The following is a 12,839-nucleotide window of genomic DNA, read 5'->3' as shown; positions in this document are numbered from 1 at the left end:
AAAATTCTGTAGCCCTGATGCTGAAAAATATGCAAGTTCCAAAACTGAGAACAACGTCTTTTTTCCATGGCAGTGGAAGGGCTTACAAGGTGGCTAAAGATACTCTCTCCCCCTCCATCGCAGAGGGGCAGAAGTGCCACCGCGCTTCTGGAAACATGGAAAAGTTACAGAAGCTCACCACTAGAAATACTGCAGTAGCAGCAACCCTGTGGGCCCAGCTAGCCTAGGTGGCACACAGACTCAAAGATGTTCACAGCACGAACAGAAAGCAGTCAAGTAGAATAAAGGTTCAGCTATTAAAAGATGCAAGTCAAGATTAATCCATCTTCCTCTTATCTTCTGGTAGAACAGACTTCTGTGCAACTTACTATGGAGGGTGGATCCAGAGTGGGCCACGAAGAGCTTCAGGGACACAAATCACTCAAGCAGGGACGGGATGTGTTGCTAGATGGGCTTCAGAGAGGGATGCTAAGTCCTCTTTGGGCTGTCGCAAAGTAAGAGTAAACACTAAAGCAAGAACACCCCTTCCATCTGCACTGCTTCCCTCAACACAAGGCCTCTGCTCTTCATCTCACGTCAGTGGAAAGATGAGGGACTGAGGGCGAGAGAAAGGAAAAAGACCGGAGGGACAGTCCTTTGGGCACTGCACGGGGCTTAGCCACCTGCAGGCACACAAGAAATGATACAGATCTCGGGTACAGGGAGGCAGGGACAGTTAAATGCTGAAGACTGGAGTCTGTTTAGATATTTACACCAGAGAATGCTCTCAACTACGTAAAAGGACACAAGACTGCCATCTCCGCTCCTGCTGCTGGAAGCCCAGTGGATGTTTCCAGCTGTTAGCCTTCCTACCAGCTGCCAGACCCCACAGTTCCGTGGTTGCCATGGTTCTTCATTACCAAAACATACCACTCCTTCAAAAAGACCAGTTGGGGACACAAAGAGGCTGAAAGATGCTCCCTGATAGGAACAGATTTTCAGCTCCAACAGTAACGTTTGAGGGTCAGTTCCCACTGGGACCTTTCCCCAGGCACATCTGGATCCACAACAACACTCCCCAAGATAGCTTGGACGAGGCTTGCCACGAGATCTGGAAGCGCGTTCAACGGCTCTCTGAAGAGCTGCAGCCCCTATCGCTGGTGCCACCGCTACAGCATGCTCCCTGCTCAGACCTCGCGGGGACCCTTCAAAGAGACACCATCGACTCCCAGAGCAAGTAAGTGATCTTTAAGTGTTGCCCAAGCTCTAGTGAAAAAGGCTGCTGCTTTCCTTTTTACACCTTTCCAAACTAGACTTTTGTAACATGTTGAAATGAAAGCCTGGGCCACAGGGTACATCAATTGCTGTCTGACAGCCTCCTAATGAGGCAAATTATTCCCACTTTTTCCACTATAACCAATTTTCTTTGGAAAAAGTGTGTCCCATGAAATCTGACTACTTCAAATTCTGAAGCACCATAAGCAGCTGCCGCATTCGCTTCCCCACAACATTTAAAGAAAAACAACCACACACACATCAAAATATTTACAGGAAGAAGTGAAAGCAGCATTCAAAGGAGCAAAATCGAAAATTAAAGTGTTATAAGGAAGCTACTGTAAACAGCTGATCTTTACAAAGAAAAGCTGAATTTAGCACAGAAAAATTTATGCCAAATCATGTTTCGCAGGACAAATAATGGTAAGAGATGGAAGCATGCTCTTCAGATTAATAGGATAATATTTACTCTATGCTCCTGAAACAGAAAAAGTAAAATTTACAAATCCATCTAACTATCAGCAACCATTAGCATATGTCCAGTTCTTAAAGTCCAAACAAAATATCATGCAAACCTGGCCCATCTTGCTTGGTACATGAGTGTCAACAGTTATTTCATCTTTAAAAAAAGATAACTTCACAGACTAGGAAATAAATAATTTTACAGATGAAGAGATGGAGGCACAGAAGTGGAAGTACTTAACACTATGTCAGGTAGAAACCTAGGAATTGCATCATGGAGTCCTGGCCCCTTTCCTTTCTCCTCCGTATCCTAAATAAGCCAAAATCTTAAGAGTCTCCAGAATAAATGCAGGAAAAGGGAAACCAGATAAATCAAGAATAACCAGTGGAGTCCATGGAGCTGCCTGTAGCAGTAGGTTAAATTACACAACTGAAATCTCTTTACAATTAGCACATGCTCAGTTACCCACATATTTTGGTCCTGCCAGTTGCTAAGAAGCCTTAGGAAAGAAGGCAGTATACAAACCAGTGAAAAAGTATGAACAACAGTCTTAATTGTATTCTTTAATAACACATTTTACTCCTAAAGGAATATAGATCTGGTCGTTAGCAGTAAGTCTACTGCAGCAAGGCTAGCATAACTAACATGACTTCTAGCCCACTCAACCTGCAATTCCCATGAAGCTAGTGCAACTGGGCTGAGACAGCAGATCAAGATAGTTTTCATTTTGCTACTTAACTGGGAGGTTGTGAACTTTAGGATCCCTGCCGATGAAGGCAGTGGCCAAGACACAACCACAAGTACCTGAGACAAACTCAGCAACTTCGGTTTAGATGAAATTAAAAAGACAGCAAAGTCCAGTGGCTAAAGTAATACCCTTGGGTTCAGAATAACGATCCTCTACACATTCTTCATCTGCTGAGTTGAGTTACCTTTGGCAACTCATCCGGCCATTTCTCTCAGCAACTTTTTCCTATAATTAGCTAGCAGGCTCTTCAGGATAGAAGTACACTCTGCACACACACTTGTACAGCAGAGTACGTTGATCATCAGTTGCTCAAAGACCCCAGAAGTCACTGAACCTTCCAATAACAGCCAAAATGAAATGCTAAAACCAAATTACTGTAACAGAGCTCAATGAACTGCTTTAAAATGGAAGCAATTCAAGTGAGACAGCCCTAGGTCAGGTTTCTACCTCTGAGGTAGAAGCTTCCGTACACTACCTTGGCTACCTCTATTACTCCTGAAAAGACTTATAGAAAGATTAAGAAAAATCTTTCCCTATATACCAACTGTCAATAAAGGTGTTACCCAATTCATCAGTTGCAACAGCATTAGCAGCCAAAGATTACACCGCATGACCTTACTCAATTTAGCAATCCTTAATTATTTTAAAATATTGACTTATGCAAATTGCTAGTATGCTCATTTTAAAATGTATCTGAAATCCTTTGAACAAACAACAGCAAGTTTCACCTTCCTGGTTTTGTTCTAGAGCATTTGGATACAGAAGAACAAGTTACTGAGAACACCCAGAGCAGGTAGTGACAGGAGGAACCTCTTTTGTTGAGGATGTCACTGTTTACCAACATAAAGGAGCTTATAATCTTCCACAAGAAGAGGGCAAAGCTTCATAGGCAAGCATCAGAGCTAGGAACATGACATGCAGCATTCACATCTTCTAACATACTCACACACAGGACTCCAGTAACCTAACGTCTAAGTCCAAGCGAGACAAGAAGCATAGTTGTCACCTCAACTCTTGAGTCTCTCCAACTACAGTCAGGGCACAAATGCCAACGGGCTGTGCAAAGCAGTAAGAGGGAACACAAAAAACATGCGATTTGAGTAAGAAGTTGCAGAATCAGGGCTGCAGCCTGTGAAGCCACCAGACAGGAATCCCACTGAAAGATGGGGCAAAAAGCTGTACAAATAAGCTGTACTCAGAAATAGCCTAACAATTTTCTATTTTCATATCCACACTATAAATCTGTTGAGGTTTTTGTTAAAGAGAATATCTATTCTTTAAAAATAGGGGGAAAGCAGCATCCTACTAATTATAGTGATCCTATGATTAGAGATAATTAGATACAGTTACAATTTAGAATTTCCTAATTCTAGCTGTTTATGAACCATATATGTACCTATATAGTGCATGCACAGAGCATCAAGCTAAGAAAAATAAATTGATAATACATTAAGTTATTGAACATAGCTGGATGTGAAAAAGCAAACTGGAATTCAAGTCAGTGTTTTGAGTAGGTAACCACAATAGGCACTAATTGGTATTTTCATCAGGTGACCATTATAGGCACTCAGGTGTGCCTTAAAGAACCCAAAATTGTTCAGCTTTGACAGCAGTCCCACTGTATAGTCCCAGAGGACTTTGGGGGTATAGAGTGCTTTACGATGCACCCTACAGATTAAATATTCTGATAGTCTTACCTCCCTATATGAAAGATGGTTAATAAGCTACAAATACTACAACACCCAGCCCTGTTAAAGCCTTACAGGTGACAACTGAATTGTAATGACAAGTCAGTCCAAGGAAATTCAGGCCCCTCATCCTGCAAAGATTTAAGGATCCACTGAGCCCTGAAGTTTAAACCTTGCAAAGCTAGGGCCTGGAGAACAAACAAGGTTTCTCCCATTAGGGACACTGGGATGCAGGCCATACAATCCAGAAAACTCATTTCACATCCAGAATCATGGGGTTAAATTTACCACTTTTGACAGGTGACATGAAAACTACCACAGGGCTTAACTGTACAACTGAAGTAAGGCTTCTCCACTTTACAAACTGTTGTGAGGGTAACTTCAATAATGATTGCCAACTGCTCTAATACTATGGCACAGGGAACCATTTAGTTCTCCCTCCTGGCAAGTGTAACCCACCTCAAAGCATGTTTAACTCATTCACGCCCACTGCCGGCAAAGAATCATCTTGTTTGACACAAAACTTAGATTTTGTTTACAATCAAAATATATTTTGACCCACAAATATTTTTAAGCATATATTCTATAATCATTCTTCGCACAGCTCTAATGCTGCCATCCAACTTCTCTTCAGTTATTCTTGGATAGATGCATTAACTAAGGGTTGTGGGGTTTTTTTTCCCTCCGCTTTTATGTGGCTCTTTGGAAAAGAACAGTGTCCAAGATGAAATTTTATTCTAGTTAAGAAGGAATACTTGGGTCTTAGATATACCAATGAGATAGAAATGCAAGGTTTAGGAGGAGTCAAGAAAAATAGCTCAATTTTAAGTCAAACCTCCTTTAACAGCAGCCATATTCCACTTTCTTACAGCAGCTACTTACTAGATGAACCAGAGGGGCTTGAAAGTATATACAGAGCAATGATTGGAAACAAAGAAAGGGAGAAGAAATTAAGAGCTCTCTGTGATGCTCAGCTTTCTGCTAAATCCATTATCACCAGCCTTCTGTGTTCAGGAAAATCCCACAAGAATTCCAAGGGGCTGGAGGATGGCATCATGACAGGCACTCGCAGCATGGAGGGAAGAAAGCTAGAGGAGCCACTACTACTGAAATACACAGACACTGCCAAAGGTGCAGACAATCAGGTAATGGCTGAGGAAACAGAAGTAGTGAAGGAGTTCATACAGGACAGCATGTTCAGCTCTGCCAAGAGTAGTACAGCTGCGTCATCAACAACAGCAGAAAGTCAACCCACAGGACAGAAGCAGCAGCTCCCACCATTTGCCAAGATTTGCTCCAAAACTGATTCTGATGCAGTCACAAAGAATTCAGGTATGGATCTGGGCACGGTCCTTGAACATCACCTATCTAAAGTCCTTCTCACATGAAATAGACTAGATATAGAAGGTCATGACCATGGAGATTTATGTATTTGGTCAGTATTTTCTAGAAGCTAGTTTTTTGGGCTGTTGGGGTTTTTGGTGTTTTGGGTTTGGTTTGTGGTTGGTTTAGGTTTGGGGCTTTTTTTGGTAATGTCATGATTTTGGGGTTCCCATTGTGAGACATTTAAAAGATCCTGATTCCCACAGAGTATTGATAACTATATTCCTTGAGGCATCTTAGAATAGACAAAAACAACGTTGCATGTCCAGATCTACTGTTTAAGTTTCTGGACTAGATTTATCAGTCTGGAAACTTAAGGCACAATCAACTTCTCTGTTGTAATATCCTTATCTCAGAGTTTTGAACTTTGGGCAAAGGTTCTTGTTCTAGTCTTACAATTTCATTCATTCTTACAGCTTAGGCAATTAGCTTTATTCCAGGTCCTGTGGGTCAGAGTTTAACAGCTCTACAAGTGAATTTGAACTGCTAATTGCTGAGTTTGGGTCACCATGTTGCAGAACTACAGCCTGCAAAAGTAACGGGCATCTTAAACAGATTTTGCTTACAGGCAAACCATGTCCTCTTAATTGCAAGTGTTCCACAGATTAATAGAAAGAATGCATGTTTATTAATGTCTTTATATCTTGTTTTGTTTTACAGTAACTACTGCAACACTGGATAAAAAAAACGTTAAATACAATGCAAGTACTTCAGGCTTTTCTACTGCTTCAACAACCACAGCATTAAATCAGCCAGTGTGGCAGAGTCTGAACTTTCCTCCATCTTCCATCTTTCCCAACCACTCAAACTTTCCACAGTTTCAGGTAACATAAAATAGACTCATGTTCTATGAGAAGAGAGTAGAACATCCTCATGCTTATGTTAACAGACTCAGGGCACTACCTGCTGCTATTCTGACAGCTGCTTTCTGATTTGTAGGGTAGAGTAAGAAACCAGATTGCTATCCTACTACAGTAAGTTACATTAAGCGGCTTTGGGTCACAAACAAAGCTTTAACAGCACACGTAATGTGGTCCTCTGAGATGGCTGTGACTGTATCAAAGGATGATGTATTACTGGTACAGATACCGAAGGTTGACCTCTCTCAGTCTTCATTACTTTCCATTTTTATCTTGTATTTACAAATATTTTTACATAATTCATTACAAATATTTCATGCAATTGCCCTCTTTACAGACTGGGATCCTGCTTGCTTAGTCTAGTGAAACAGGACCTCATATCAAAGTAAAAGAGCCAACTATGATTAGGAAGAAGCCCAATGCTCATGTTGAAAGAAATAGAAGAATGAATCCTGGGAATCCCATGTAGCCGTGGCTTTCTATTGGCTATGCTCCCCTAGCTCCCTTTGATTCCACTAAAAAAAAAGGCAATACACAAAAACCACACCAGAAACAAAGCTATGGCTCTCTAGCAGGACTCGGTTCATCCTAAAAACTGTCAAAAGTTGTCACCAGCCTGTTATAAAAGACAGAGGGTAGATACACATGACCCAGAGCACACTTGTTTTGCCAGACTGAGCTCCCTCAGAAGTTGAGAGTCCAAGAATTTTCCCTTCATCCATTAAGTCAATGACTAGTTAGCACAACAGATACCTACTTAGCATAGGATGAGCACGCAGTCCATCCACCTCTCAGCAGTCAACAGGGAACTGAATTTTTCCAGAGGCAGAATAGAGCTACAGAGTGGAAAGCAAACTCCTATTCTGGAGGTCTCAGACTGTAGGGAGACAAAGAGAAGACTTTTGCCCAAAGCTAAGAAATACACTTATCTCAGCCAGGTTTCTCTGAGCATAACATTCCCCTAAAAACCTTATATAAAATTAATGGACCAACTCAGACTGTTTTAAAAATCACACCTTACGTATGTTTAACAGGGTCCGTATCATCAGAATGCAAGGATCCCATATCAGCAAGCTTTGCACCCTTCCTTTGGATGCTATTCAAGACAGGTGCGTTTACATGGTTATGAATATGCTTTAATTTGCACAACACAGATGCTAAGCACAATAGATTAGTCAGAGCAGTTTGTCATGTGCCAAGATTGATGTTGATGCCATCACAAAAATAGATTTGAGGACAAGATGCTGAACTAGTTTAAGTTCACACAGTTTGCTGGAGCACTATGTGCTCCAAATAGCTCAAGGGATGGCCTTGAGCCTCTAACTGAAAACCTTTATTGCTTATGCTCTAGTTATGTATAAAATTGGGAAAGACCACCGTGTGTCTGAAAAAATATTTTCAACAACTCCAGTTTCCATTTATGGGGTTACTGCCTTGTCAGTATTCCTGTCCCACTTTTTTTTTTTTATGTGGGCTATTTCCTTTTCCTCTCCAGGTAGCTCCATACAGCCCACTGCAGATTTTCCAGCCACCTTACACTCCAGTGTTGAACTACATCACTCTGGTTCAGCCTGGTTATCCATACCAACAGATGACCCTGCCAACACTATCCAGCAACATGCAGGATCGATCACCAATGGCAGGTGATGGGATCCAGCATCCATTTTCTCCTTCCTACAGGTATGGCCATACAGATTTGCTTTCTATATTTTCAGTACATTAAGGAGAGTTTGTTAGTTGCTGTAAACCTGCATGGAGGTAAAGATTTAATCAGCAATTGGGTTTCCCAGTTACATTCTCACCAAATTCTAAATCTGAACAAAAGACAAGATTTACTATGAGGTCTAAATCCTAAAATAATTTTGATACAAAACCAGAGTAATTAGTTTGGGGTAAATGAAGCTGAAATACTGTGCTATAGGAGATGCCACTTACAACTTCCAATCAATATTATAGATAAAAGTATAAACATTTTAACTTAAAAAGGAAATGCTTCAGCATGATAGAAACCAAAATATTTTGACATTGTCAGAATAAAATTAAAGGATTCATTCTGATACCTTGCTATAAAAAAAACTGTGGTTAAAATCAACATATTCTAAGGGTCTGGTAAAATAATCTCTAGAGATTCAAGTTCTATATATCATCTTCTGTTAAATGCTTATGGGGTAGACAGGAGTAGCACATACTTCCCCCCTAGATCACCTTCCCAGAAACCATATTAGACATCAAAAAAAGTGGATAAATGCTTTTAAGAGCTCCATTATTAGGAAGAAAAAAGAGCTAATTTGGAAGTTAGATGTAATCTCCTGAAGCTTGACTAAAGTTCTTTTTCTGTTTTAGGTTTAGTTCTACACCTGGAAGAGCTGTGACAACTAACCTCAACTACTTTTCCAGTGAGAGCTATGTAAAATTTTAAGTGAACCCAGTTTTCCTAGTCTAGTATTCAGAGAAAAACCTGCTATCTATTTTAAGTCCTAGGGTCCTATAAGGATTTCATGTTTTCCCCAAAGTGAACATTTCCATCTAGAATAATCCCATATGATTTATATTGTAAGAAACAGCTGTATGACAATTCATCTGAAATAAATTTTTTTTAGGAGGACAGAATAAAAAGGGGCTTTTTTTGTTTTGGAAGATGGAGACAAATAATAAAAATGTTTTATTTATGACAAATGCCTGAGCTGCTTAGAATTGAGTGTTCGTGCAATAAAGATAGTTGATAAAAGAGAGTCTTGGCCACAAATTTCAGAGATAGTAACTGTATTTGTACATTCAAAGTGAGATTAACACAAATACATTCGATAGCCGGGTGGCGCAGCTCCACGCATGACATGTTCCTGTCTTATTACCTCAAACTCTAACGCTAATCCAGATGGTAATCTGAATTTTACTATTAAAAAAGATCAAGCCTTAAAGCTTGTATGGAGAATCCTGTTTAACTGTATTCCCCCTTGGTTATTTAACTCAGAAGTTTCAAGGATCTAACTTTTCACAATGATCCTTCACCCCTGCAAAACAGCTTCTGCTTCCTCCGGAGTTTGCACCATTACTGTGAAGCCAGAGCAGCAAGCTTCCTCTAGAGCCAGCAAGCCTCCAGATGGCTATGGCTATCTGTCTGCTGTATTTCAGCCTCAGTTTGCTGGGTCAGAAGTAGAAGAGTGATTAGATGGGATTCTACAGCCTGCGTGATACACGTCGGAACAAATTACCACAAAAGTCTCTCCCAGCCTTAAAACTAGTGAATAAGGTCTCAGTCACAAAGATCTGACAGTTTGCAATCATCCAGCCCTATACCCAGTAGTATGCAAGTCAGGCTGCTCTTAAATTTAAGGAGACATTTATACTTTGCTTAAGAAGGATATTGCACCCATACAAGTCAAGATGTGAAATTAACTCTGTACGCTGCTTAACAAAAGCCTGGGTATTTTGCAAATAGTTACAGGTCCTACAAAGTGTAGAGCACTATTCATTCCTGGAGGAGCTGATGTGACCAAATATGCTTGGCCTCTGTAAGTCAAAGCGCTTTTGTAAGAGGACAGACTTCAGTAGTGGCTCATAATTCAAGCAAAAGATGGAGCATCCTTCCATTCACTGAGCATTAGACTTGGCCCCAGATACACAAACACCAGATTATTTTTTTCTTTTCTCCCAGTAAATAAAACTAATCTTGTAACTTTAAAAAATTTAGCTCTTCCTCCCCTTCAATCCTGTTTCATGTAAATAGTACAACTTAGTTGTGTAGGTTTAGCTGAAGCTAGTAAATAATTCAGAGTATATTTACTGTTGTAAGGTTGATAAACAATCTTAGTGATCCTTCAGGTGACATTTTGCACATTATAACTAGTTTACTGCTCTTCTCACTGTTCCTCTTTCCACACTGCATCAACATCTATTTTGGGTTACCCAGATGGCTGAGGTGATCTAGGACAACTTGTAATAAGAAATTCATGCTTTGGCAAGATATGCCCACTAGCCGTTTTTTCTCCACATACCGCTGTAGGCCAAAATTTCAACTAAGATAAATTAGACAAGCAATTAGGAACCTCTAGTGTTTCCACAAAGCATCAACAGTCTTCATCTGCCTCGTGGGTAAGGTCGCAGGTTGATAACATAACACAATCTGAAAGATTGTAAAAGTAATACCAAAGCAGCCAGGACAAATCAAACCTGAAGCCCATATATTGCTTACAGACCCCCACCAGCATCACCAACAATGATCTTACAGTTTCAGTGCACCTCATATCTGAAAAGACATGAAGAGAGGACACTAGTATAGAGACCACCTATGTCATTTCACCAACACTTGATTTGTTAGCGACAGGTAACCTGAACCAGATGCCTCACTATTGTATCACAGTTCAGGCTAGAAATCTGGGAACTGAAGATTAGCCAGGATGCAAAAATGAGCTACTTCCAGGGTCGCATGAGGAATGAGGCCATAGGATCATTAAGGCACAAGTGGTCTAAATCACAGCTATATCCCTCAGTCAGTAACACTGGCACATGAAGGCAGGATTGCATAGTTTTTCTACCCAAAATGCTTGCCTTGTTTTCAGCACAGGATCAAAGATTCCCAATGAAGATGCTTGACAATATTTTTTCTTTCTTCCTCATTATTCAACATATGGCTGTGGGCCCCATATATAGCTACAGAACCATTCCAGTTCTCGGGAGCTTTTTGCTCATACTCGGAAATCCACAGTTCCAGCATTTCATAACACACTTCTCCAAAACCTCTATAAAAGAGAGGAAAGGGAAATTATCCCCATTTTACAAATAAAAATCTGAATTTGGGGAAATGAGAGCTCAAAGATTTCATCCATCCAGTTTAAGGGCACTAACTACAGGTAGTCAAAAAAAGTCTCAGGAACACAAACCACTATCTAGAGGGCACAAAATTCAGATACATTTTTCCTCTAGCTTGACCCTTTCTGCAACTCTGTTCCGGTACATCCCATTACTACTTGAAGTCACATGCAGCTGTCTGGCCAAATCCTGATTTCTTTCTACTCAGTCCTGAATTTTTCCAAGTTCCTCTTGCAACATACTCTCCAAATCCTCTGTTATGGCTGTTAGAGGCTTCCTTTCAAAAAGAATTGTACGGAACAAAATAATTATTTACTTATGTCTTTCAAAACCTAAACTTGGATCAGAATTTGCTTTGGCTAAAGCCAGATATGTTCTGCCCCAGCAAATTCCCATTTTCTTTAAGTAGAATAGAAGCTTGGATTTTTCTTCTGTTAAATCCACTGGCTGTTTTTCTCCAATATTCCTAATGCAATTAGCATAACAAGATAAAGGAATCAAGTCCTTTTCCATTTTTCTTCCTTTATAAAAGGACTGATGACAAACTGGGAATCAGAATCTGTATTGAATTACATTTGCCACAAAAGAGTTCATTAAGTAATAGTACGTAATAAAAATCATCTGTCAACTTGAAGGATAGACCAAATCCACTTAACGAAACAGCTGGTTATTTTCTAGAGCACTCTATAGCTCATAAACAGTCAATATGAACAAGGAGAAAGACTGAGACAAAGGGAAATAAGGAACAGTTCAGGTATAAGCATGCTAAGCCACAGTTTAAAGGCCCTTGTCTTCTGCACAGTCACAGCATGACTGTGAGTAAGACTTTGCCCACGGTACCCCGATTTCTCCCTCGTTATAGCGGTAGCAATAGCTCTTTTCACGAAAAAAAAGATTATGAGGCTAAGGGCATGACAGATCATGAGACGCTTCAACAGCTGGAGTATCACCAGAGCACCTGAATTTCTCTCTTACTCCAACATATCGAACAGTCCACAATGACAATGGAAGTGGGTTTGCATTTACTGCCCCCATCTTCCATGCACAAGGCTGAAGTTGCACTACGACATCCTAGTGGAGAAGCATCACAGCTCCCAGCCTCCCCAGCCAGAAAACTCAGATATAAACATGCTTCTCACTTGCAAAGTTTGTGCTCTCAGCAGATCTGGGAAGAGAAAGCAGAAGGATCAGTGCTAGTCCTTTGCCCCAAAACAAGCCATATTGGCTGCCGACAGAAAATTTGCCTCCCTTTCCACATTCAGCTCACTCACTGAAAAAATCCAAATCAGTGCAAACCATCTGCACTGCTTTGGCTCACAGGATTTGTTCCAAGATCCTTGAAGTCCCATAACATGCCACTTACAGTGAGAGTATTATGGGTAACATTCAGTGCCACAGAGACAGCTTGTTGGGAATAAAGGTCACCCCTGACATGGCATCGCTATGAACCTACAGTGCCCTTCTTGCATGTATTTAACCCAACATAGTCTCAGAAGAGCAACCCTTCTTAAAAAGGTTCAGTTTCATTTTAATCTTGTTGACTCTTCACCATTTACAGATTTATTACAAGACACATTTGTAGCAGTCCTATTCTTCCACATATCTACAGAAGTTTTAGACAGCAGATTTATACA

This window comes from Accipiter gentilis, chromosome 17 (assembly GCF_929443795.1).
Source record: "Accipiter gentilis chromosome 17, bAccGen1.1, whole genome shotgun sequence".
In the NCBI taxonomy this organism is placed as follows: domain Eukaryota; kingdom Metazoa; phylum Chordata; class Aves; order Accipitriformes; family Accipitridae; genus Astur; species Astur gentilis.
Note: the sequence above shows the minus strand (reverse complement) of the source record.